At 38.0% G+C, this 22,971-nt stretch overlaps 1 protein-coding gene across 3 annotated transcripts in view; it reads left to right on the forward strand.

The window, feature by feature from the left end:
• The window catches only part of RAF1 (Raf-1 proto-oncogene, serine/threonine kinase), a 77,456-nt gene that overhangs the window by 6,587 nt on the left and 47,898 nt on the right, over positions 1-22,971 (forward strand). The window contains exon 2 of one of the 3 annotated variants that reach the window (XM_028479222.2): positions 10,040-10,129. The exons of the other annotated variants lie outside the window; for them this stretch is intronic. The gene's annotated coding sequence lies outside the window, so the exon portion shown is untranslated. The remainder of the gene's footprint in view (positions 1-10,039; positions 10,130-22,971) is intronic. 3 annotated transcript variants of the gene reach the window in all.

Below are 22,971 nucleotides of genomic sequence, written 5' to 3' on the forward strand. Positions count from 1 at the left end.
GGCATGTGGGATCCTCCCGGACCGGGGCACGAACCCGTGTCCCCTGCATCGGCAGGCGGACTCTCAACCACTGCGCCACCAGGGAAGCCCTATTATGGGTCTTTATCATATAGTCATTTGTGAGCTTATCATCCCGTTAGGTTATCAACTCAAATTAATGCTTTCTAGTCAATGTGCAAGTCCTTCTTTATTGATATTTGTGAAAAAATTTGAGAGGCTGAGTGACCAGGCCTGTGTGCTTTGGTGAAAGCATTGAATCTAAATTACCACATTTAATATTAGGTTGTATAATAAGACCTTTTATTTAAACTTAACACGGTTTGTGTATGTACTTTTCGGTAGCATGCACTGTAGAGTTTATATGTATTTATTGTGATGTATTGATGTTAAAGTATTTGTTTACCTGTCTTTTCTCAGAGGACTGTATCTTAATCATCTTTGAATACCCAGAGTTTAGCACAGTGGCTGGCCCCCCTGATTTCAGTTCAATTTGTTGAATGTAAGGTGCTAAATGATGTTTATTGAATCTTTTGTATGGATGTCTTACATCTCTGGCTAAACTTAAGCTCCCTAGAGCTGAGCCATGTCTTGTTTATAAATCTCTAGTTCTTAAAACTTTCTCTTGATTATGTAATAAACATTACTTGCATGAGTAGAGATTCACAGGTTAATCACCTGTGGATTTAGTTCCTTCCTACTGCCCACCACACGCAAATGCTTACAATTAAAAGGGTATATACTACTTCCTAAGCTCATACTCAGAGCCTTGTAACTTAGGACTTCTGTTGAAGGAATTACCTTGTTTAGCTTTCCCTTCTGTTTGGCTTAATCAGTAGAGTGCTCTGGGTTCTCGCTGCCAGCTCCTTGAGGACACTTGCCTTCCTTGGCAGCTTGTTCACTCATTGGTTCAAACCACTCTTGCCATACTGGCTATTTTCTTCTGCATTCATAGGCTTTGTACGTGGAGGAAAGTTTTCGCCAGAGAGAATGAGGGGATAAATGATACTCTTCTGCCTTCCTTGATCTTAGTCTGGACTGGAGTTAGAGAAGTGTGAATGTGAAAATAGATATGTCCTTCATGACTAGTATTTATCTAGCTGTCTGACAATGCAAAATGGGCCCTTTAGGCTTTTTTGGGGGGTGGTGGCGGTGGTGGTGGTAACTAATACAAAATATGAAATATACCATTTTAACCATATTTAAGTGTATTATTCAGTGGCATTAAGTGCATTCATAGTGTTGTGCAACCATGACCACTAATCTTTTTCCAGAACTTTTTCATCATCCCAAACAAAAGAACCCTGTAACAATTATACAATAACTCCCCATTCCTCCCTACCTCCAGCCTCTGGTAAACTCTCTTCTACTTTCTCTCTGTGAATTTGCCTAGTCCAAGTATGACTATGATTCCAAGGGGAATCATACAATGTTTATAATTTTGTATCTGGTTTATTTCACCTACGGTGTTTTCAGGGTTCGTCCATAGTATATTGTGTGTGAGAGTTTTATTCCTTTTTATGGTTGAATAATATTCCATTGTGTGTGTGTGTGTGTGTGTGTGTGTGTGTGTGTATGTATGTATGTGTATGCTCCCATGTGTGCACACATAAAATATTTTATTTTTCCATTCAATAGTTGATGGGCTCTTGGGTTCCACCTTTTGGCTTTTGTGAATATTGATGCTATGAACACTGGTTTACAGGTATCTATTTGAGTCTCTGCTTTTATTTCCTTTTAGTATATACCCAGGAGTGGAATTGCTGATCATATGGTAATTCTGTTCAACTTTTTGAGGAACTGCCAAATTATTTTCCACAGCAACTGAAGCATTATATATTCCCACCAGCAGTGCATGAGAGTTTCAATTTCTCTGCATCCTTGCTAACATTTTTTCTTTTCTGTTTTTTGATAGTAACTGTCCTAATGGATGTGAAGTGGCTCTAGGCTTTTTTCTTACTGCTGATTAGATCGGATGGTCAAACCAGAAGGTTAGGAAGTGGGCTGTATTTGCATCGGATGGACTTTTTCCTTCCTTATAAATGTATTTGTATACAATGTTCTTGAAAGAGATAAATTAATTACACAATTAGTGACTCATTTTTTGAAAAAAAAAGTTTTTTGTTAAGCTGGTACATATGGTTGTAGTAGTTACCTTCTTTGTACCCTCATTCCCCCCCACTTTTTTTTCTTTAATTTTCTTGGCGGCCGCGTGGCATGTGGGATCTTAGCTCCCCAACCAGGGATCAGACCCGAGCTCCTTGCATTGGAAGCGAGGAGTCTTAACCACTGGACCGCCAGGGAAGTCCCTACCCTCATCCCCTTTTAATCTAAAATGTATTCAGTTAACCTGTAAGTGATGATTTCAGTTAATCCTGGGTGGTAAGATATATAAAGTGAAAAAAGTAGGGTACTAAAAAGTGTACAATAAGACTCCATTTTTATAAAGAAAAACATTTACATGCGTCTGTTAAAATGCTTCCCCTTCAAGTTCAAATACTACAATGAAATCATTCTTTATTGTCTGCCTCTTCCTCCACGCAAGCTCTAAGTGACCTTTTCACGCTCTGAATTCTCATGGTTTTCTTAAGAAGTTACCCCTCTCCTCCCACATCGCCACACACAAAAAAAGCTGTCACATCTGGTAGGCCTCTTTGTCATCCTGAAAGCTCATAGCACATAGTCAGTCTTTGGGAAATGATGATTTTTTTCTTCTACTTTAAAAACTCTTGGAAGGCAAGGTCTGTCTTTCTGAACTTTATATTCTTCGAAGCAGCTAGCAGTGGAAATAGATTCTTAGAAATTGTTAAATGATAGTGCTCCTTGTACTTTTCCACTTCGTTCTCTGCCGGGTTGCAGTATACAGAGCGGCATTCTGGTTCTTTAGATTGTACATATCAGTAGTTTTATGTGGTAGATAGAGATTCAATATCCATGGAAAATAATTAGGGATAAGTATTGTAATTATAGCTTTTCTCCATTAATATTTTATTCTCATATTTAAGCATCTAATTTTGTGTGAGGTGCTATACTAGATGATGGAGTATAACAAGATGTAGGAAATGCGTATAGTTCTTTTCCTTAAGGCATTCAGACTTTGGTATATAATTACATAGGTTACATTTTCATATTTTGTTTTTTGCTCCTGTGGCAAAGTAGCTGGGTATAATTTAGGGCTTTAATTAATCTATGGTCTAATTTACAGAGAAAACTTCTGCACATTTCCTTGTTTTAAGAAAATTATTCTTGAAAAGTTGATTTAAAATATTTTCTGGGAAACAAGTGATACTATCAGTTTTACAGGTATACCTTATTGTAATTGTTACTAGTTCTTAAAACAAGCAAGTTGATTGATTACCTTTGGGGGTATCATTGAAGACTAGGGAATCTTTCTGTGTATGAAAGCCATTGACTCCAGAAGGAACTGTAGGAGAAATGGCCAAATCAGATGGTTACTTCTTGAAATAGCTTGGGCAAGATTGTAAACCTGGAGGAGTACCTCCTATCTTGAGGATAAATCTCAGTGTCTGCCCAATTGAGAGATGCCAGTGTGCAGAATAGTGGATTCACTTATTTTATATTTCGTCTTTATTTTTTTATTTTTATTTTTTGCGGTACGCGAGCCTCTCACTGTTTTGTGTTGTGGCCTCTCCCGTTGCGGAGCACAGGCTCCGGACGCGCAGACTCAGCGGCCATGGCTCACGGGCCTAGCCGCTCCGCGGTATGTGGGATCTTCCCGGACCGCGGCACGAACCCGTGTCCCCTGCATCGGCAGGCGGACTCTCCCACTGCGCCACCAGGGAAGCCCTCATGTCTTTATTTTTGAGGAAAGCTAATGCTGTTTTTTAAGTCACTTGTTGATTATGCAGGACTTGCCACTAAAATTGATGCCTTTTATGTGGAACAGAAATTATTGGTACAAGGGGGTTAAGTCAGTGTTTCCAGGCATTAGCTTATTAGCAGGATGAGATATCTGCGTGGTTTTTGTTTCCTCTCCTTCCCCTTCCACTGACGAGGCGTTTTTTACTTCATTATTACCAATTATCAAAATGATCATTCCTAAACCATATTTTATTTGTGCATTGTATTGATGGATTTTCATGCTTGTGTTAATGGTTTTACTTTGTAAATGGCTCTGTTCATTTAAAAATGAGCAGTTGCTGCCTAAATGAAGAAGCAATGACTTATTTGGAGATGAAAAGTAAAACTTGGGTTAAAAAAGAGTTCAGACAGTGACTTAAAATGAAAATAATGAAAAACTAAGAGTTAAAAATAAAATTGGCTCCAGATGTCTTTCATTGTGGAACTGATTGCTTTAACATAATTGTTTGGACTAGCTGATTAGCTTGTTTTGAAATTAATTATCCTTTTAAAAAAAGTTAGACTCTTTTCTAAACTCCAGCGGCCCTGCTTCTGCCCTGCTTGCTAACTATTAGAAGGGTAGAGTATCACATTTTTTCATGTTCGTGTATGCTGGTCAGTCATCTGATGAAGTTACCAGTTTGTGGTCAGAAATTGAGAAAGAGGGGTGAGGAAACTCAAAATATTGACACACACACCACCTTGCAGTGCATCAGAGTGCCCTTTTGAACTGGTTGGGAAACTGTAGCTAAGCCATTTCCAAACTAGACATATTATTGTTTCCTAGCTTGGACAAGGCGACGACACTTTATATAAGTGTTTGAGCGTTTCTGTTCAGCAGAAACTTTTTATGTGTGAGGGTGGGTTTTTTCCAGTGTTGTGTGACCGACTGAATTAAAACAGAACAAAACAAAACACTTAATCCTTAAAGGAAGCTTGGAGTAATCTTGAAAAATTGATCACCCAGTCTCTCAGATGGACCAAGGCTGGATTGAACAAAGGGATGAGCTGAAAGGAGAAATGAAGAGTGAAGTCGCATTATAAATACATTAAAATACGAGTAGGAAATTCCCTGGCGGTCCAGTGGTTCGGACTCTTGCTCTCTCACTGCCCAGTGTTCAGTCCCTGGTCAGGGAGCTAAGATCCCACTAGCCACCTGGTGCGGCAAAAACAAACAAACAAAACAACCAAACAAAAAAAGTATTCAACTATGTTTTTGCCTTGCCAAAAAAAGTGTTTTAATAATGCAGGCAATTTTAGCCACCATTCCTCATATGGAGTCTATGTTCTTGTGAGATTTTGATTGCAATTGAAGAAGGTGAATCTATTCTTTTGTCGTTCTCAATTCTCCCAAGCCTTATAGTTTACCTTAATTCATTTAATCTTCCCTTCAGCCTGAAGATGTAGGTACGTTGTGATCCTTATTTTAAAGAGGAAGAAACACAGAGACAGATGGAGTAAATACCCTAAATATAGGCCATCTACTTAAGGAGAGATTAAAGAGAGAGAGATTTTCTGGGTTAGTTTTGACTTCATCCTACATCCTATCAGCACCTTAGAATTTAAATTCTAGATGAGATGCAAACTTACTGTTTTTGTTAGGATTTTGGGAATGCCGTCTGCCTTATAATGTTCTTTATGACTTAGAGTAGTTCCATTTCCTTCTTATAGGCCTTATATGATTACCTCCACTTCATCCCTGTATTACTTCTTCATCTAAATTATAAATTTATTGAGGGCCGGGATCAAGTCTTAATCAAATTTGCCTCTCCCAAGTACTAACTTTTCTTAGAGCCTTCAGAGGTATCCCTTCTGAAGAGTTGTCTTTCCTAAACTTTTTTTGACTTGAGTAGAAATAATTACTTCCATTACTTTTTTTCTGTAAGATGATAAGGAATCACTTTGTTATGACTTTATATGTGAAAACTTTTCTTCAAATCTTACATATTTAATTTAGGGATTTAGTTTAAAATAGTACTTTAAGAAGTATTCTTCTTGGGGCTTCCCTGATGGCGCAGTGGTTAAGAATCTGCCTGCCAATTCAGGGGACACCGGTTCAAGCCCTGGTCCAGGAAGATCCCACATGCCGTGGAGCAACTAAGCCCGTGTGCCACAACTACTGAGTCCGTGTGCCACAATTACTGAAGCTTGCACGCCTTGAGCCGGTGCTCCGCAGCAAGAGAAGCCACCTCAATAAGAAACCCGTGCACTGCAACGAAGAGTAGCCCCTGCTCAACGCGACTAAAGAAAGCCCGCGTGCAGCAATGAAGACCTAATGCAGCCAAAAATAAATTAAAAAAAAAAAAGTATTCTTCTTTCCAAAATGTGTTTCTCTCCACCACTAATCAATATTTCATAAAGTTCTAGGAACTTTTAATCACTTGTGTAAAACAACTGTGGGCTCACACTGAAGCCTTTAAAGTTTGGAGTGATTGGGGATACCCGTCGAATGTTTTATCTTAAACATTTACCATTTAATGGGGAGACTTCCCTCTCTGGAAAGTTTTCTGTGCAGATTTTGCCAGTTCTTATGAGAATGTTTAAGATGCTTAGAATTTTATATGGTAGGTAATACTCTGAAGAGTGAGCTTAGTGGAAAGATTTCTGAAATGATTTATTGGCTTTTGTAATTTTAAAGGTTCATTAGACAAGTAATCAAAACTGAGTAGACACAAGTCTTTGGATTAGTGTTAGTGTTCTGATCAGAATGGCTGTTGGAGTTATTAAAAATTAATGAACTAAGTTTATTTCATTGCTACCATTTCTCCTACTCTATACTCTTAGCCTATTTTTTAATTTTCTGATTTACCAGGAAGATAGAATTATAATATTTTAATTAACTGTTTAAAATATAAATTGAACATATACTTCAAATAAAGTCGTACACCGTATATAGTTAATAGAGCTACTTCTAACTGTATTTTACTTAAAGAACAGTGAAATAGGGTATTTTACATGTCTTTTAAGCATTGTCACTGTAAGTTGTACATAGCATTTGGTTTATTTGTCTTTGATAGTAAATCTTGTCTGATTTCTCCTATCATGGGAAAAAAAATAAGCTTTCTGAGGACATGATAAATCCAAGCGGAGAAGAGAGGTATTTTCCAAAAAGTTACATTGGTTAATTGAAGGTAATTTAGGAGGATGCCGATGTTACTCACAGGTTCTGAGTTACAGACTAATGGGTAAAGCATCTCGAATTATTACTCCATGCAGTCTCTGCAGAGGATCTCTGGGAATATGGAGACAATTTGCAAAGATCAAATGAACAAGATAGCATATGGCCAGTGTTATTCCCCCAAGTAATGTGAGAGTTAAACAGTTGATCTGTATTTTGGAACCTGGGACTTAATTTTGGAACACAGTACCAGTAGCGGTTAAGAGCTTTAGGCTTTGAACTCAGAAAAATCCAGGCTGGAGGTTTAAGGGCTATCTAGAAGAGTTCCTTATTGTTGTATATCATGATAATGGGGAACATTTACTGTCTCAGGCCAACACTGTGTGTTTCACGTGTTATTTAATTCTCACATCTTATAAAACATGCTGAGTAGAGGAGAATGAAATACAAGTAAATCTTAAGTTTAGGTGTCATAAGTCAAAGGCTGTTTAAAACTATAGGCACCGTAGTGGATTCAGGTCGGTTATACCAGTCGTAGTCTTTTAAAGCTCTTGCTACCAGTTCCTCCTCCTTTCTCTGCCTTCAAACCAAGGAGAAACTCACAGCAGTTAGATAGTATTACAACAGAATTTTAACTCTAGGGTAGTGCCCAGGTTATTTTGATGTATAGGAATTCTTTTGTATTGACTAATCTTCAGAAATAATCATGGTTTGTAGTTCAGCAGTCTTCTGATTACATGGAGATTTTATTTTATCTAAGCTGTGTTTATTACCAACTCTGGGGAGAAAAATTTTGGATTGAAGATAAAGAAGAATGACTTAAAGGCAATTTACAAGACCAGTGCCCTAACTCCTGAGCTACAGAGCTGTAAAAAGCAATTTAGACTTCATTATTTTTGTCTTTAATCCTTGTCCATTTGCTGCAGATTATAAGAGTTAGCTTTCTGAATAAAAGATTATATATTTCATACATTCTCTATTCTGTATCATTTAGTGAATAAGAAAGGTCATGTGAGAAAAAGCATTAGTAATACAACTGCTCTAAGGTACTTTGAACTAAATCACTTATTATTTAGGAATGACGTAAAAATCTCTTAAATATGAAGTAAATTTAAATTGCTTATGATATAGAAAACATATTTTCCTTTCTTCCACATACAGGTCCGATGCACTACTTATATAAACAATAAACAGTAATTATTTCAAAGTAGTATAATAGTAACAATGTTAAATATTTTTTGTGTTTTAAATCAGTGTGTTAAAATAGAGCTGTAATTTGAGTCTGAGGACCTGAATTGTTTGTTTTGCTTCCCTTATTGTCACTAAATCTTTTGAACTTCACATTTTCTTTATCTACAGAGAGGAATACCTGCTTTTAGCCTGTTTAATTCTAACAGCACTAAGAGATAGTGGAGAGGAATAAACTGAAAGTTCTGTAAAATTTTAAGTTGTCCTGTTTGAAGTAAACTTTCTGCAATCAGTCTCGACCACAGAATGCATTGCTACATTCTCAGAAACTAGATTTTAGGTAGATTAAGAATTTTTAAAAAATCTCATTTAATGACAAAGTGCTAGCTGCCATAGGTGTTTTTTGCTCTACCGCTTTAATATTTTTAAGTGAAATAAAAGATAGTAGTATTTGAATAAAAGCTCAAAAGCGATGGTTTTTTTTAGACTGATTTTAAATACTGATTTGCTGAGGCATTTTGAAGAAAATTCAAAATGTCTCTGTGAAAATATTTTCATTGTGTGTGTGTGTGTGTGTGTGTGTGTGTGTGTGTGTGTGTGTGTGTGTTTCCCTAGTCAGGAAGGGATAGTAAAATTTATTTGGCTGTTTGGCTTGGCTGAGGTAGGGAGAGGGTGAAACAAAGTCAACCTTAGCCCCAAGTTTGCCCAACTGCTTCTTGACTCTTTTAGGCAGAAGTTTTAGGACTTTTTGATTCTTGGACACTGAACTCCTGAAGAGCTTCCTGAATTAATCAGGGTTGTTATAATTGGTTTTTCTTACCGTGGTCTAACCCTTCGGGAGAGTAACTGTGACAAGACAATGGATGAGGATTGTTGAGTGAGTGCTCTGCCGAGGTATCTCCAGAAGTTGATAGAATAACATTTCCAGTCAAACATGTATGCCTCAGATTAGGCTTTAAGGTGGTAGATGGACCTTAAGCATAGGACTCAAATCGCTTAAAAAAAATTATACCCTAAGTACTGGTATTTTCATAATTGTGGTCTTATCAGATTTGGCTTGTCCTGGGGCTCTTTCATAGTACTTTGTACGTGTGCTGCTCCCTAATAATCTTGCACCTGAAACAGTCTTGCTTTCAAAATGTTTTTTTATAGCATCTGGTAAACTAAAAAAGCAAAAAACAAGACTCTCCCAGCGTAATGAATCTCTTAATAATTACTATTTTATTAATCTGGTGCTGTTTATTCATTTTTAGAAATGCCTCTGAATGCAGCAATTCATTGAAGTTATTGCTAGAGCTGGGTCACAGGGTGAGAAGGCTGAAATGAATGTGTTGCGTTTAAAATACCTTTATCACAACCTGGTATTCTGGATTTTGAGTTTAGAATAAACTATTCAAGTGTCCTTTGTAATATCACTTGTTAGGAATTGTACTAGGAAATAACTTGATTTCTCTAAAATTTTTAAACAAGTCAGTTTTCACAAACATAGTATGGCCCTTATATTTACTACCCTCTTACTTTGTTTGCATATCCAAGAGTGTTCCTTCCTGCTATAACCAGTTTCTCAGTCACATGGTGTTTTGTGTAGATTGGGGCAAGAGGATTGTGGAAAGAGTGCTCAGAACTCTGCAGACTTTGGAAATACAGTAAAGCTTTTTGCCTTAGCTGAGAGAATGTTTGTGACTTCTCTGTTAATGCTTGGGAGTTGAGTGGTAGGTACTGTGCTCTCACTGCCCATTTGATTTGTTGCCTTATGACAAAAGTGCAATATTATGGGGAGGATTTGTACCTTGCTTTACCAGTGTTTAGACTTTTAAAAAGATAAACTTATTTCTTGAGAGTGTAAGATGAAAATTCTGTTCTCTTTCTTCGGAGCTTTCTGCTTGACTGTCCTGGTGCATATTGTTCATGGAAACCCCCAGGAATGTGTTCTTGATTTTAAGAAATATGAATTTGCTGTAAAAGGTGAGTTTTTTTTAACATTCCTATATTTGAATTATTTAGAAAAGAGTTTGAGAACTTTATCATTTTAATCATCTCATGAGCTGTGTCATGTAAAACTTGTTGACATTCAACAGTCGCTTGTTTTTTATTCATTGAGAAATCGGCTTCATCATTTACTAAGATGGAGACTTATTTTTAGGGCTACAACATTATGGCCTGTGGTATTTGGCCCATAGCAAATACAGAGAAAGTGGTGACTACTGTATGATTCTAGAATCATTTGCAAACCTGATGTGAAAATGTAGCAGTTTTCCCAGATTTTAGCTTTTGCATATTCTGAAATTGCTGAAAACTAACAAAATTTTAAGTTTGTTTTTCTCTTTAATTTTGCTGGTCGGTTTCATGGTTGACAACTTATGTATGTGAAGAATATTTTAGATTAACATCCAAGAATCTAAACTATAATTTGGTTATGCTTAAGAAAGCATTCTTGTTTTGAGACATGTACCCCAAATATTTGTTAATTATTGTATTTCCTTTAAGCTGAACAACCTCCTCCTTCCATCTGAAATCCTCTTTCTACACATTCTTTTGCATTCTGCATGATCTTAGCCATGTTTAAAAACACACTTCTACATTTCTTTAGCAGGGGCACAGTGGTTTAAAACCACTTTTTATTTTCAGTGGTGTATATTTAGGACAAATGGATGTGTGCGTAGGTGGAACATGTTTACAGTTTAGTGTGACAGAGCAGGTGAACAAGAATGGTGCTTGGTTTTATTTTTAAAATAAAACAACTATGAAGAAAAATGCCAAACAATACCAGTAAATCAAACTTTGGAAATAACTCAAGCATAGTAGAATTACATAATGGTTTCAGCTGGCTCTTATCAGCTGGTTTTTGTCTGGGATTTGTCTGATGGAGCTGCTATAATGAATTTAGCTGACTGCCAGCCAGCAGTTACACTGTGCCGATTCTACAGTTGCAGAATTCCACAATTGTCAGTGTTCTGGTCCTAGGGTTTAGCCCCTCAGCATAGTGTGGTTCATAAATGACGGCACTGATGATTTCTGTCAGAACTCAGCACCCATTGGACCCAGGTGCCAGCATTTGTTATTCATTCAGGATGTGTCTTATGGCCAGTTGTATGCTAGACACTGTTAGAGGTGATGGGGTTTTTAGGGTGAACTGAGCTTAGCTTCTTGGCGCATACTATCTAGTAGGGTAGGCAGACAATCATTGGCTAGGCAGATATCTAATATAATCTCAAAGTATTAATTAGATGGTAATAAAGTATTATGAAAACAACAAAGCTGAGTAAAGAGAGAAGAATGATGGGGAGGGGCAGGATACATTTAAACAGGATGATCAAGGTGGTCCCCTTTGAGGAGTGACATTTGTGTGGAAACATGATTGACGAGAAGTGACTAGCAATGAGAAGGCCAGTATGACAGAAATAAAGTGAACAAGAGAGAAAAGGGTAGGAGATAAGGTGGAGAAGGAAGATAGAGGCCAGGTCATCACGTAAGGCTTTGTAGGTCATAGTTAAAGAATTTGGGTTTTATTTTGAGTGTGATAGGGAACCAATCACACTTAAAATAAGGATTTTAGCAGAGCAGTAGTGTGGCCAGATTTGTGTTTTAAGGTTTCTCAGTAGAGAATAGATTTAGAGGCTTTGGGAGTGGACATTGTGACTCCTGGTGTAATCTAGGCAAGAGAAGATGGTGCTTTAGGTTAGATTGGGTTGGGTTAAAGTAGTTGGACTTTGGAGGGTCTGACAGTGCATGATGGATGATTAAATGTGGTGGGTGAGGAAAATACTAAAGGAATCAAGGATCATATCTAGGTTACTTTGTTGTGTGGATAAACACTATTATTACCAAAAATAGTAATATAGCTATCATGTGGTAATAGCTATCGTGGATTAAGTGACCACTATGTACCAGACAGTGAATTTTTCATAGTTTGTAGTTTTTCATTTACTTCTTATAGCCACCTCTTAAAATATAGTTGTGCTTATTTTACAGATAAAGAAATTAAGGCTTAGCTGTTTTTTGCCTAGGTTCACACAGCCAAAAAGGTTACTCATCAACAGGTCTCTTTGACTTCAAAGTGCAAGCTCAGTTTATTTAGTCATTCAACAAGTACTCTTCTAGGAGTTAAGTATACAGAGGTTACCAAAGCTGAGTCACTGTTCTCATGGAGTCTAAGAATTTATAATTTGGGTGTTAAAAAATTTTACCGTAAGAGTCTATACAGTTTTGTGGACCAAGTGTGTAGGAGGACCTTGCTTACATGAATGTTGGATTTTTGGTAGCCTTAATCTTCTGGAATGTAGCTTTGACCATGCACATAAGCCTGTCCTGAAGCCTTTTCATTACTCAGTAGGCTAGGCCCTTTCTAGCCTAGTAGGCTAGGTTCTTTCTCTTCTGTTGTGCTCCTTAATACACAGGCTTGATTATCTCTCTTTCTCATATCGGGTTGTCAATAGCAAATGCTTAGGAGTAGGGGAGTCCATAGAGGTGTAATTACTATCAAGTCAGAAGTGGCAGTGGCAACCAGAGTGTAAGAAATAACCTGAAGAATAGAAAGGAGACACAGAACTCTGTCGTCTGTTACATTCATTATCATTATTGTTTTGAAACTTTTCCATCAAACTACCACTAAAATTAGATGAAATGCCTACTCTTTAAACCTGAAAGTTCTTTGAAGTCATGTTTTATCTTAAATCTTTGGTTTTTGAATTTTACTTCAAAACAGGTGTATTATAAAAATATTTTAAAATATTAGTTACTTTATTAACCTCCCTCACTCAAGTCTGAGTAAAATTGTTTTCTTAGGAAAATCTACTCTATTTATATTCTGTAGATAGCCAGAGGTTACTCATAGTAACTTATAAATCCTTAAGAGAAAGTTGAAGTATAGTCTGTTTGGAAAGCTAGGGAAGGATATTCTATATCAGAAAATTTTAACATATGTTAGCTTTTCATGGCACTAGAATCATCATAATGTGTTAGAGCTAGAAGGATCGTTATAGGTCATCTCTTCCAACTCCATATTTTGCAGAGGAGGCAGGTAACTTGAGGTTATGTGGATTAAATGAAATAGCATATAAACACCTGTGTGTTCAGGGTGTTGCCTAGCTCATAGTAGATGCCTAAAAGATGCTGGGTTTTGTTTTTCTTTATGTTTCAAGTCTGTTCCTTTTATATTTTCTCATATTTCACTTTCTGGAAATGTTATTTTCCTGGTCCTAGAGATGTGTTCCAGAGAAGCCACTGAACAAGAAAACATCTGGTATCTTGTCCCATGCCTGCTCAAGTATCTTCCCTTGAGATTTGCTGAACAGAGCTGCAAGGGGTTAAGAAGACCCATGTTGCTTGCCTGATTGGTCACGTGTGTGTGTTTTATAAACAGTGGCAATGTCTGAGAAGCTTGAATTTAAATGTATCACCTGAGTTTTGATTGTACCTTTAAGGAGTATGTACAGTAGGTCAATTTAAGGATTTCTCTAAGCTCCTTCCTTTAATCCCTTGATCTTGGTGATTGTCACCTGTAAACCAGTGAAGTGAACACCTGTTAACCAGTGAAGTGAACACCTGTTGTTTGTTTCTGTTTTCCCCCTTTCATTGTAACTGTATCCCATATTTTTCTCTGAGGAACTGTCAGCCCTTATTCCTTATTACCTAGCCATTCATTTGAGCCATTTTAATGAGATTGACCCAAGCTTTAGCTCTAGTGGAGAGCCTGATTAGCTTAAGTCAGTCAGTAAAGGCCAACCATTTGGACATAACGATTTGTTCACAGTGAGTCACTGGAGGCCAGTGAGATGTGAAGTCATGTTTGGGGCTCCTTACTCTGAAGAGCTTCCCTGGGAAATGCTGTTTACCTGAAGGCATTACCAGAAAGTTCCAAAAAGCAAAACTTGAATTTGTCACCTATTGGCAACTATTTACGTAGCATTTACATTGCATTAGGTATTAAAAGGAATCTAGAGATGATTTAAAGTGTATGGAAGGATGTGTGTAGGTTATATGCAAATACTATGGCGTTTTATATAAGGTGCTTGAGCATCCTTGGACTTTGTTATCTGCAGGGGTTCCTGAAACCAATCCCTTGCAGATACCTAGGGAAGATTATACCACATATTAGTTATTCATTCATCATTTGGTGGGCATTTGGGTTGTTTCTGCCTTTTGGCTATTAGGAGTAATGCTGCTGTGAACATTCTGATGTCCTAAGGTTCTAATAACCTGCAAGTCTACCCTGAAGTCCTATAATTCCAGTCTGCAGGAGAGAGAGAAGCCTGATGATTTTTGTTGTTCTGGGCAGACTTCTGAAAGGTTAAAGAATAATTTATTAGGTTTTATTTGGAAATATTGAAATAGAAATAACCAGAGGTTTGTTTTTGGCTGCCCAGTGTGGCTTGTGCGCTCTTAGTTCCCCTGCCAGGGATTGAACCTGGGCCCCCTTGCAGTGGAAGCACAGAGTCCTAACCACTGGACTACCAGGGAATTCCAGGGAGGATTTTTTTTTTTATATATAACATTTGGAGTTCACAGGGGTCCTGAGACTCTAAGCTAGAAGTAGGTCTGATTTAGTCCTCCGTACCTCATTTTTAAGATGAAACCACAAGGTCCATGGAGATGCATGGGCTTTCCCAGTGCCTCCAAATTTAGTATCGATGACTTTAATGGTGTTTTGACCAGTAATGATAAACATGCTTTTTTTTTTTAAATGACATGGTAGGTTTAGGCAACTATAAACATTCTTTTTAAGAAAGTTATTTTGGTAAAATATACATAACATAAATTTACCACCATGTACCATACACATAATATAAATTACCGCATAGTTCAGTGGCATTAAGTACATTTAAAATATGTCACACCCATCACCACCATCCATCTCCAGAACTTTTTCATCATCCCATACTGAAACTCTGTACCCTTAAACTCCCACCCCACTCTCCCGCCCTGTTCCTGCCAACTACCATCCTACTTTCTTTTTTTAAAAAAAATCCTTTCTTTCTTTATGAATTTGACTACTCTAGGTATGTCATTGTAAGTGGAATCATACAATATTTGTCCATTTATCACTGGCTTGGTTCACTTAGCATAATGTCCTCAAGGTTCATCCATGTTGTAGGATATATTCAGAATCTCCTTGCCTTTTTTTTTTTTTTTTAATCTGGCTAGTCTTTTTTGTTTTTTAATTAATTAATTTTTGGTTACGTTGGGTCTTCGTTGCTGCACGCGGGCTTTCTCTAGTTGTGGCGAATGGGGGCCGCTCTTTGTTGCTGCACGTGGGCTTCTCATTGTGGTGGCTTCTCTTGTTGTGGAGCACCAGCTCTAGGCGTGTGGGCTTCAGTAATTGTGGCACGTGGGCTTAGTTGCTCTGCGGCATGTGGGATCTTCCCGGACCAGGACTCGAAGCCGTGGCCCCTGCATTGGCAGATGGATTCATAACCACTGTGCCACCAGGGACGTCCAGAATCTCCTTGCTTTTTAAGGCTGAATGATACTTTCTTGTATGTATATAGCATATTTTGTTATCAATTCATTGGTCACTGGACACTTGGCTTGCGTCCACCTTTTGGCTGTTGTGAATAATACTGTGAACGTGGGTGTGCAAATATTTTGAGTTCCTGCTTTCAATTCTTTTGGGTCTGCATCCAGATGTGGACTTGCTGGATCATATATTCAATAGTAATTCTAATTTTAATTTTTTGAGGAACTGCCATACTGTTTTCTGTAGCAGCTACACCGTTTTACATTCCCATCAGCAATGCACAAGAGTTCCAGTTTTTCTATATCCTTGCCAACACCTCCCTCCCTCTCTTTTTCTTTCTTTCTTTTTGATAATAGCCATGTGAAGTACTGTCTCATTGTGTTTTTGATTTTCATTTCCTTAATGATTAGTGATGTTGTACCTTTTCATGTTCTTCTTGACTGTTTCTTGTATCTTTTTTGGAAAAATGTCTGTGCTGATCCTTTGCCTGTTTTTAAATTGTGTTGTCTTTTTTCTTATTGAGTTCTAAGAACTCTTTATTCTGTAGTCTATAGAATATTTGTATTCTAGATGCAGGTCCCTTATCAGATACATGATTTGCAAATTTTTTTCCTCATTCTTTGGGTTGTCTTTTTACTTTCTTTATAGTGTTCTTTTTTTTTTTTTTTTTTTTTTTTTCCAGTTTGCGGGCCTCTCACTGTCGTGGCCTCTCCCGTTGCGGAGCACAGGCTCCAGACGCGCAGGCTCAGTGGCCATGGCTCACGGGCCCAGCCGCTCCACAGCATGTGGGATCTTCCCGGACAGGGGCATGAACCCGTGTCCCCTGCATTGGCAGGCAGGCTCTCAACCACTGTGCCACCAGGGAAGCCCTATAGTGTTCTTTGAAGCAGAAAAGCTTTTAAGTTTGTTTAAGTCCAGTTTACCTTTTTTAAAAAAATATTTTGTTTACTTATTTATTTGACTGTGCTGGGTTTTAGTTGCAACATGCTTGTGTGATTTAGTTCCCTGACCAGGGATTGAACCTGGGTCCCCTGCACCGGGAGCACGGAGTCTTATCCACTGGACCACCAGGGAAGTCCCTATCTGTTTTTCTTTTGTTGCTTGTGCTTTTAGTGTTATATCTTAAAAACCACTGCCAAATTCAAGGTCATCAAGATTTACTCCTTTGTTTTCTTTTAAGTGTTTTATAGTTTTATGGTTTTAGCTCTTACATTATTTAGGTCTTCATCCATTGGGTTAATTTTTGTATATGCTCTGAAGTAGGGGTACAGCTTCATTCTTTTGCATGTGGATATCTGAATTGTTTGGCACCCTTCTCAGTTCTGTTCTTCTGATCTATATATCTATCCTTACGCGTGTTCCACACTGTTTTGATTACTGTAGCTTTGTGGAATAAGTTTTGAAATTGGGAAGTATGAGTCCTCGAATTTTGTTCTTTTTCAAGATTATTTTGGCTGTTCTGGCTCCCTTGAATTTCCATAAGCATTTTAGGGTCAGCTTTTCAATTTCTACAAAGAAGCTGGCAAAGAAGCCTATTCTGTCAGGGCTTGTATTGAATCTGTAGGTCAGTTTGGAGAATATTGCTGTCTTAACAGCAAACTTGCTTTTACTGCTTTGGACATCCATGGACCAACATTCTTATACCTCCTGAGTTTATATGTTCTCTCAATTTCAAATCAAGTTCCCAGCTTGGATCCTTGCTCCATTCAGTTGTAGTGGGTTCTAAAGGGGCAGGATCATTAATATAAACATGTAAACATTGCTGCTCAGGGCTTATTCCTATGGGTGAAGGAAGGATGTTCTCAAAAGAGGAGTGTGGGATTGGGAGACAACATAGAGTTGTCCACCACACTTTTCATTGATGGAGGCAATGTATGTAGGCAGGTTGGAAAGACTGTGGAACACTAAGAAAGTATAGCGACATAGAAGCCAGAAGCCTTGAGGTACATCCATGGTTGGAGCAGGAGGAAGACTAGAAGCCAATAAACAAGGTAGAGGAGATACAGTTGGAGACACAGGAAATCCCTGGAAGTGCAGTATAATGAAAGTCTCTTTAGGAGGAGGGGAGAAGGAGCATTAGGCTGAGAAACACTCTAGATTTGATTACTAGGATTTTATTGATCAGACTTGCTTAAAAGCCTGATAGATAAGTAACGGCAGAGTACAAGGTCATTAATTTAAAGAATGTATTGTCTCTGCTAGACTAGTGTTTCACCACTTCAGTCATTCAAGTATCATCTTCCTAACTTTTACTAGAACAGAGAACCACCTATAGTAGTGCTTATTTAATATTTTCTCTTAAATAGCTCACGGTTTGTTTTTTTTTTTTGGGCCGTGCCGAGGCTCGTGGGATCTTAGTTCCCCAACCAGGGATCCAGCTTGTGCCCACTGCGGAGTCCTAACTACTGAACTGACTGCCAGGGGATTCTCTGGAACTTTATAAAGTGAAGTAGTTTGAGACTGTTGAGTTATAGAGATAAAGGCTGGGTGATAGCCTCATCCTAAATTGCAGGAGCAAAGCAGGTGCAAGCTTCTTTGCTGGAAATGTAGTGATGTATCAAGGGTGAATGGTTGTGAGTCACTCTCTTGTGTTGACTTCTTTTGCACAGAAATGGAGGGAACTATGTTATAAGCACGTTCAAAATACACAGTCAAAATGAATCCAGAAGAAGCTGCTAGGAGAATAGGAATCACATACAGTACTAGATTCCTTTGCTGCTATTTTAATAAAATAAAAACAGTATTAATTTGTAGTTAGATATTAGGGTCTATAGTGGCTTTGAGTATGAAAACTATATTTTTTAATTAAAAAGGGAGATTAAGAAGTGTTATAGAGGTATTAAAGATACCAAACTGATCATTCTTCCTTATCATAATCTTTATCTGATTAATTTAGTGTTATGTCATGTCCACAAATCCTCTAAAATTATTTTTGTAAACCATGAATAACGTATGGCCCATGCTTTGGGAAACCCTATACTGCTAGATTGACTATTCTATTCATGTTGATCAACCACCCAGAATATCTCAAGACCCAGCACAGGTCTCACTAACTCCTCTACAAGGGAGAATGTGCTTAAAGGGGTATAGGATCATGTCATAAATTGTACCGATGTTTTCTTAGGTCAGTCTCCCAAGGCAGTATAAATAAAAGCAAAAATAAACGGTACCTAATCAAACTTACAAGCTTTTGTACAGCAAAGGAAACCACAAATAAAACGAAAAGATAACCTACAGAATGGGAGAAAATATTTACAAATGATGCGACTGAGAAGGGCTTAATTTCCAAAATGTACAAACATCTCATACAACTCAGCACACAAACAGCCCAATCGAAAAATGGGCAAAAGACCTAAATAGATGTTTCTCCAAAGAAAACATACAGATGGCCTACAGGCACATGAAAAGATGCTCAGCATGGCTAATTATTAGAGAAATGCAGATCAGAACTACAGTGCGGTACCACCTCACACCGGTCAGAATGGCCATCGTTAAAAACTCTGCAAATAACTAATGCTGGAGAGGGCATGGAGAAAAGGGAACCCTCCTACACTGTTGGTGGGAATGTAAGTTGATGCAGCCACTATGGAAAATAGTATGGAGGTGCCTTAAAAAACTAAAAATAGAGTTGCCATGTGATCCAGCAATCCCACTCCTGGGAAGATATCTGGATAAAACTATAATTCAAAAAAATACATGCACCCCTATGTTCATAGCAGCACTATTCACAATAGCCAAGACATGGAAACAACCCAAGTATCCATCAACAGATGAGTGGGTAAAGAAAACACACACACACACACACACACACACACACACACACACACACACACACAGTGGAGCAATAAAAAAGAATGAAATAATGTCATTTGCAGCAACATGGATGCACTTAAAGATTATCATACTAAGTGAAGTAAGAGAAAGACAAATATCATATAATATCACTTATATGTGGAATCTAAAATATGACACAAATGAACTTATATATGAAACAGAAACAGACTCACAGAGAACAGACCTGTGGTTGCCAAGGGGGAGGGGAGTGGGGGAGGGATGGAGTGGGAGGTTGGGGTTAGCAGATGCAAACTATTATATATAGAATGGATAAACAACAAGGTCCTATTATATAGCACAGGGAACTATATTCACTATCTTGTGATAAACCATAATGGAAAAGAATACAAAAAAGAATGTATATATATGTATAATTGAATCACTTTGTTGTATAGCAGAAATTAACACAACATTGTAAGTCAGCTGTACTTCAATTTAAAAAAGGAGAGTATAGGATCATGTAAAACTTTAAAAATGTGAGCTGTTTCCCTCCAACCCTTCTCTCCCCCCACTTCTCTACCCCCCCCTTTCCTCTCTCCCTTCTCTCCTCTTTCTGTCTCTGAAGAAAAGAAAAAGGCGTCGTCTAGGTGAGTGTTGGTGGTGGTAGTTTGAGGTTGCTAGAAAGGGTCACAAAATTTGGATTCTTGTCCTTGATGCACAGATGTCATCCAGAGATTTCCCTCCACTGACCTCTTGGGGATTTTGTTAGTTTCTTTCTTGTGTTGGATCCCCTTTTTCCTATATGCCATCTCTTTCTTGATTTACTCTTATTCATGTAAAAAATCCCTTGAGACAGGGATCGTGAAGGGTAAAATATTTTTGGTAATGAATGGCAGAAATATCTTCTACAATAGTTTTGCTGATTATTCTAAATTGGAAATACTTTTCCTTCAGAATTTAGACGACTTTGCTTCATTATGTCTTCTAGCTTCCAGGGTTGAGAAATTTGAAGCCATTCTGATTCCCGATCCCTTGTATTTTTTTTTTTTTTCTGTAGAAGTTTGTAGAATTTTCTGTTACCCTATTATTGTAAAATTTAATGTGATAGGCATTTGATGGACTACGTTCTGATAATTCCAGTTAATCTGATAGCTGAAGTCATTCAGGGGTGTGTGTGTGTGTGTATGTGTGTGTTGCCTTTGTGTTTTGGTCTTTATCATACATGTTAGAAGCTTTCCTAAAATGTCTTGTAATCCTTGGCAGTCTGTCTGTTTTTAAAAGGACAGTATTAAACAGCTGATTGGAATGCTTGGGTTAGGCTTGCTGTCTTTGAGCTTCATTATAAGGTAGGGGAACTAATGTCAGTTTCTTTGAGCCTGGTTGCCCAGCTATGGAAGAGGCTGTTTGGTCTTTGTATTTAAGCATTCAGTTAGCATAGTTTTCAGAATAGCATCTATGCTCTCAACTGTACCTGAAATCCCCCAGTCTAGAGACCCTCCCTTTTACCTTTTCCAGGAATAAAGACCGGGGCCACCTTTTTAGAAGGGTTTCAGAGAGCTCTTTGCGAATTAGGCTGTTGAGTTCTACTTTTCTTCGATAGAGTATAAAAAAAACACAAAATAATCTCACTCAGCACCTAACCTGCTGTTGGAAAGCTGACCTAATGTGAAATTCTTAAAGTTACACCCACTGGTGTTGCCTTTATCAGTCGGTATCTTTACCCTCTCTAAACTTTTAGAAACCTTTGTCACTTCTAAGAAAGTGAAACAACACAACCTTCCTTTTCCTGCTTAAACTTACCTTACTCCCCTGCCTCAAAAAAAAAAAAAAAAGATCAGAGAAAATAAATAGCAACCAGTTGCTTCAGCAAATAAGCTTATCTTAAAAACAAAAATTCACCCCAGACCAATTTTAAAATATTGAAAACATGACAGTAGCAGCACTCATCCGTAATTCTTATCTTTTGACCCAGTAATCTCACACCTAGTTGTTAAGCAAAATACCTGTATATCTGAGGTGTTCATTTAAGGTTCTCTGTTAGGATAAATAGGGCACAGCATTGTTTTTAAGATGTGTTCTGATTTCAGAGATTTTTAAATCTGAAAAAATATGTGACTTAAAAATAGTTTAAGGATGCATATATACAATGGAATATTACTCAGCCATAAAAAAGGAACAAATTGAGTTATTTGTAATGAGGTGGATGGACCTAGAAGCTGTCATACAGAGTGAAGTAAGTCAGAAAGAGAAAAACAAATACTATATGCTAACACGCACATATATGGAATCTAAAAATATGGTACTGATGAACCTAGTGGCAGAGCAGGAATAAAGACAAAGGCGTAGAGAATGGACTTGAGGACACGGGGAGTGGGGAAGGGTAAGCTGGGACGAAGTGAGAGAGTAGCATCAACATATATACACTAACAAATGTAAAATGGATGGCTAGTGGGAAGCTGCTGCGTAGCACAGGGAGATCAGCTCCAGGGAGATCAGCTCGATGCTTTGTGATGACCTAGAGGGGTGGGATAGGGAGAGTGGGAGGGAGACACAAGAGGGAGGGGATATGGGGATATATGTATACGTATAACTGATTCACTTTGTTGTACAGCAGAAGCTAACACAACACTGTAAAGCAATTATACTCTAATATAAAGATATAAAAAAATAGGTTAAGGATGAATTACATCCAACACAATGGGGTATGATAAGACAAATAACTGTGAAATATTTAAAATTGGAAGGAGAATAATGTAACATAGGATGTGGATTGAGACTGCAGTTGTGCACATGTACACATATGGACAAGGATTAAGGCCGCAATTAGCCCCAAAGACACCATTGCTAAATAGCAAAAGGTCCATAGCTCAGCTAGCAGGACTGTCCCCTTCATGTGATTTAGGAGAATCCCTTTCTTTTAGGCTAATGCTGTCTGTGTACGAGGCACATTGAGGCATAGGCTCATTTTCTACCCTCTCATTTCCTATGCTGAGTGTCCTTGTCTAAGGCAGAAGCTATAACAATATCAGTGTCAGGCACAGCGCTAAATGCTTTACAAACATTGTTGAACATTTTACATGAAAACTCAATGAGTAGTAGTATCCCTTTTTACAGTTTATCCTTCACACAGACATCTATTGAACTCCATAATTGTGTGTCTACTGCCTACGTAGTTTATTTGCAATATAGCAGCTGGACTAGTCCTTTTAAGACCTTAGGCAGATTGTGTGTCTCCTCTGCTCAGAACTTTTCAGTGGCTTCCCATTTCACTCAGTAAAAGGCAGAGTCCTTACAGCGGTGACCTGCAAAACAGTATGTTAACCACATTGTCCCTCCTTCCCCAACTGTACTCTCACTTCACTGAACTCCATGATCTCTTTGCTATTCCTTGTACACAGGACACTCCTGCTTTAGGGTTTTCACTGGCTGTTCCTTCTGCCTTGACTGTCCCCCCCAGCTACTTGCAAGTCAAACTCACTGACTACTTCTTTTTTTTTTTTTTTTTTTTTTGCGGTATGCGGGCCTCTCACTGTTGTGGCCTCTCCCGTTGTGGGGCACAGGCTCCGGACGCGCAGGC

The sequence above is a fragment of the Physeter macrocephalus genome, chromosome 18 (assembly GCF_002837175.3).
Source record: "Physeter macrocephalus isolate SW-GA chromosome 18, ASM283717v5, whole genome shotgun sequence".
Classification (NCBI taxonomy): Eukaryota; Metazoa; Chordata; class Mammalia; order Artiodactyla; family Physeteridae; genus Physeter; species Physeter macrocephalus.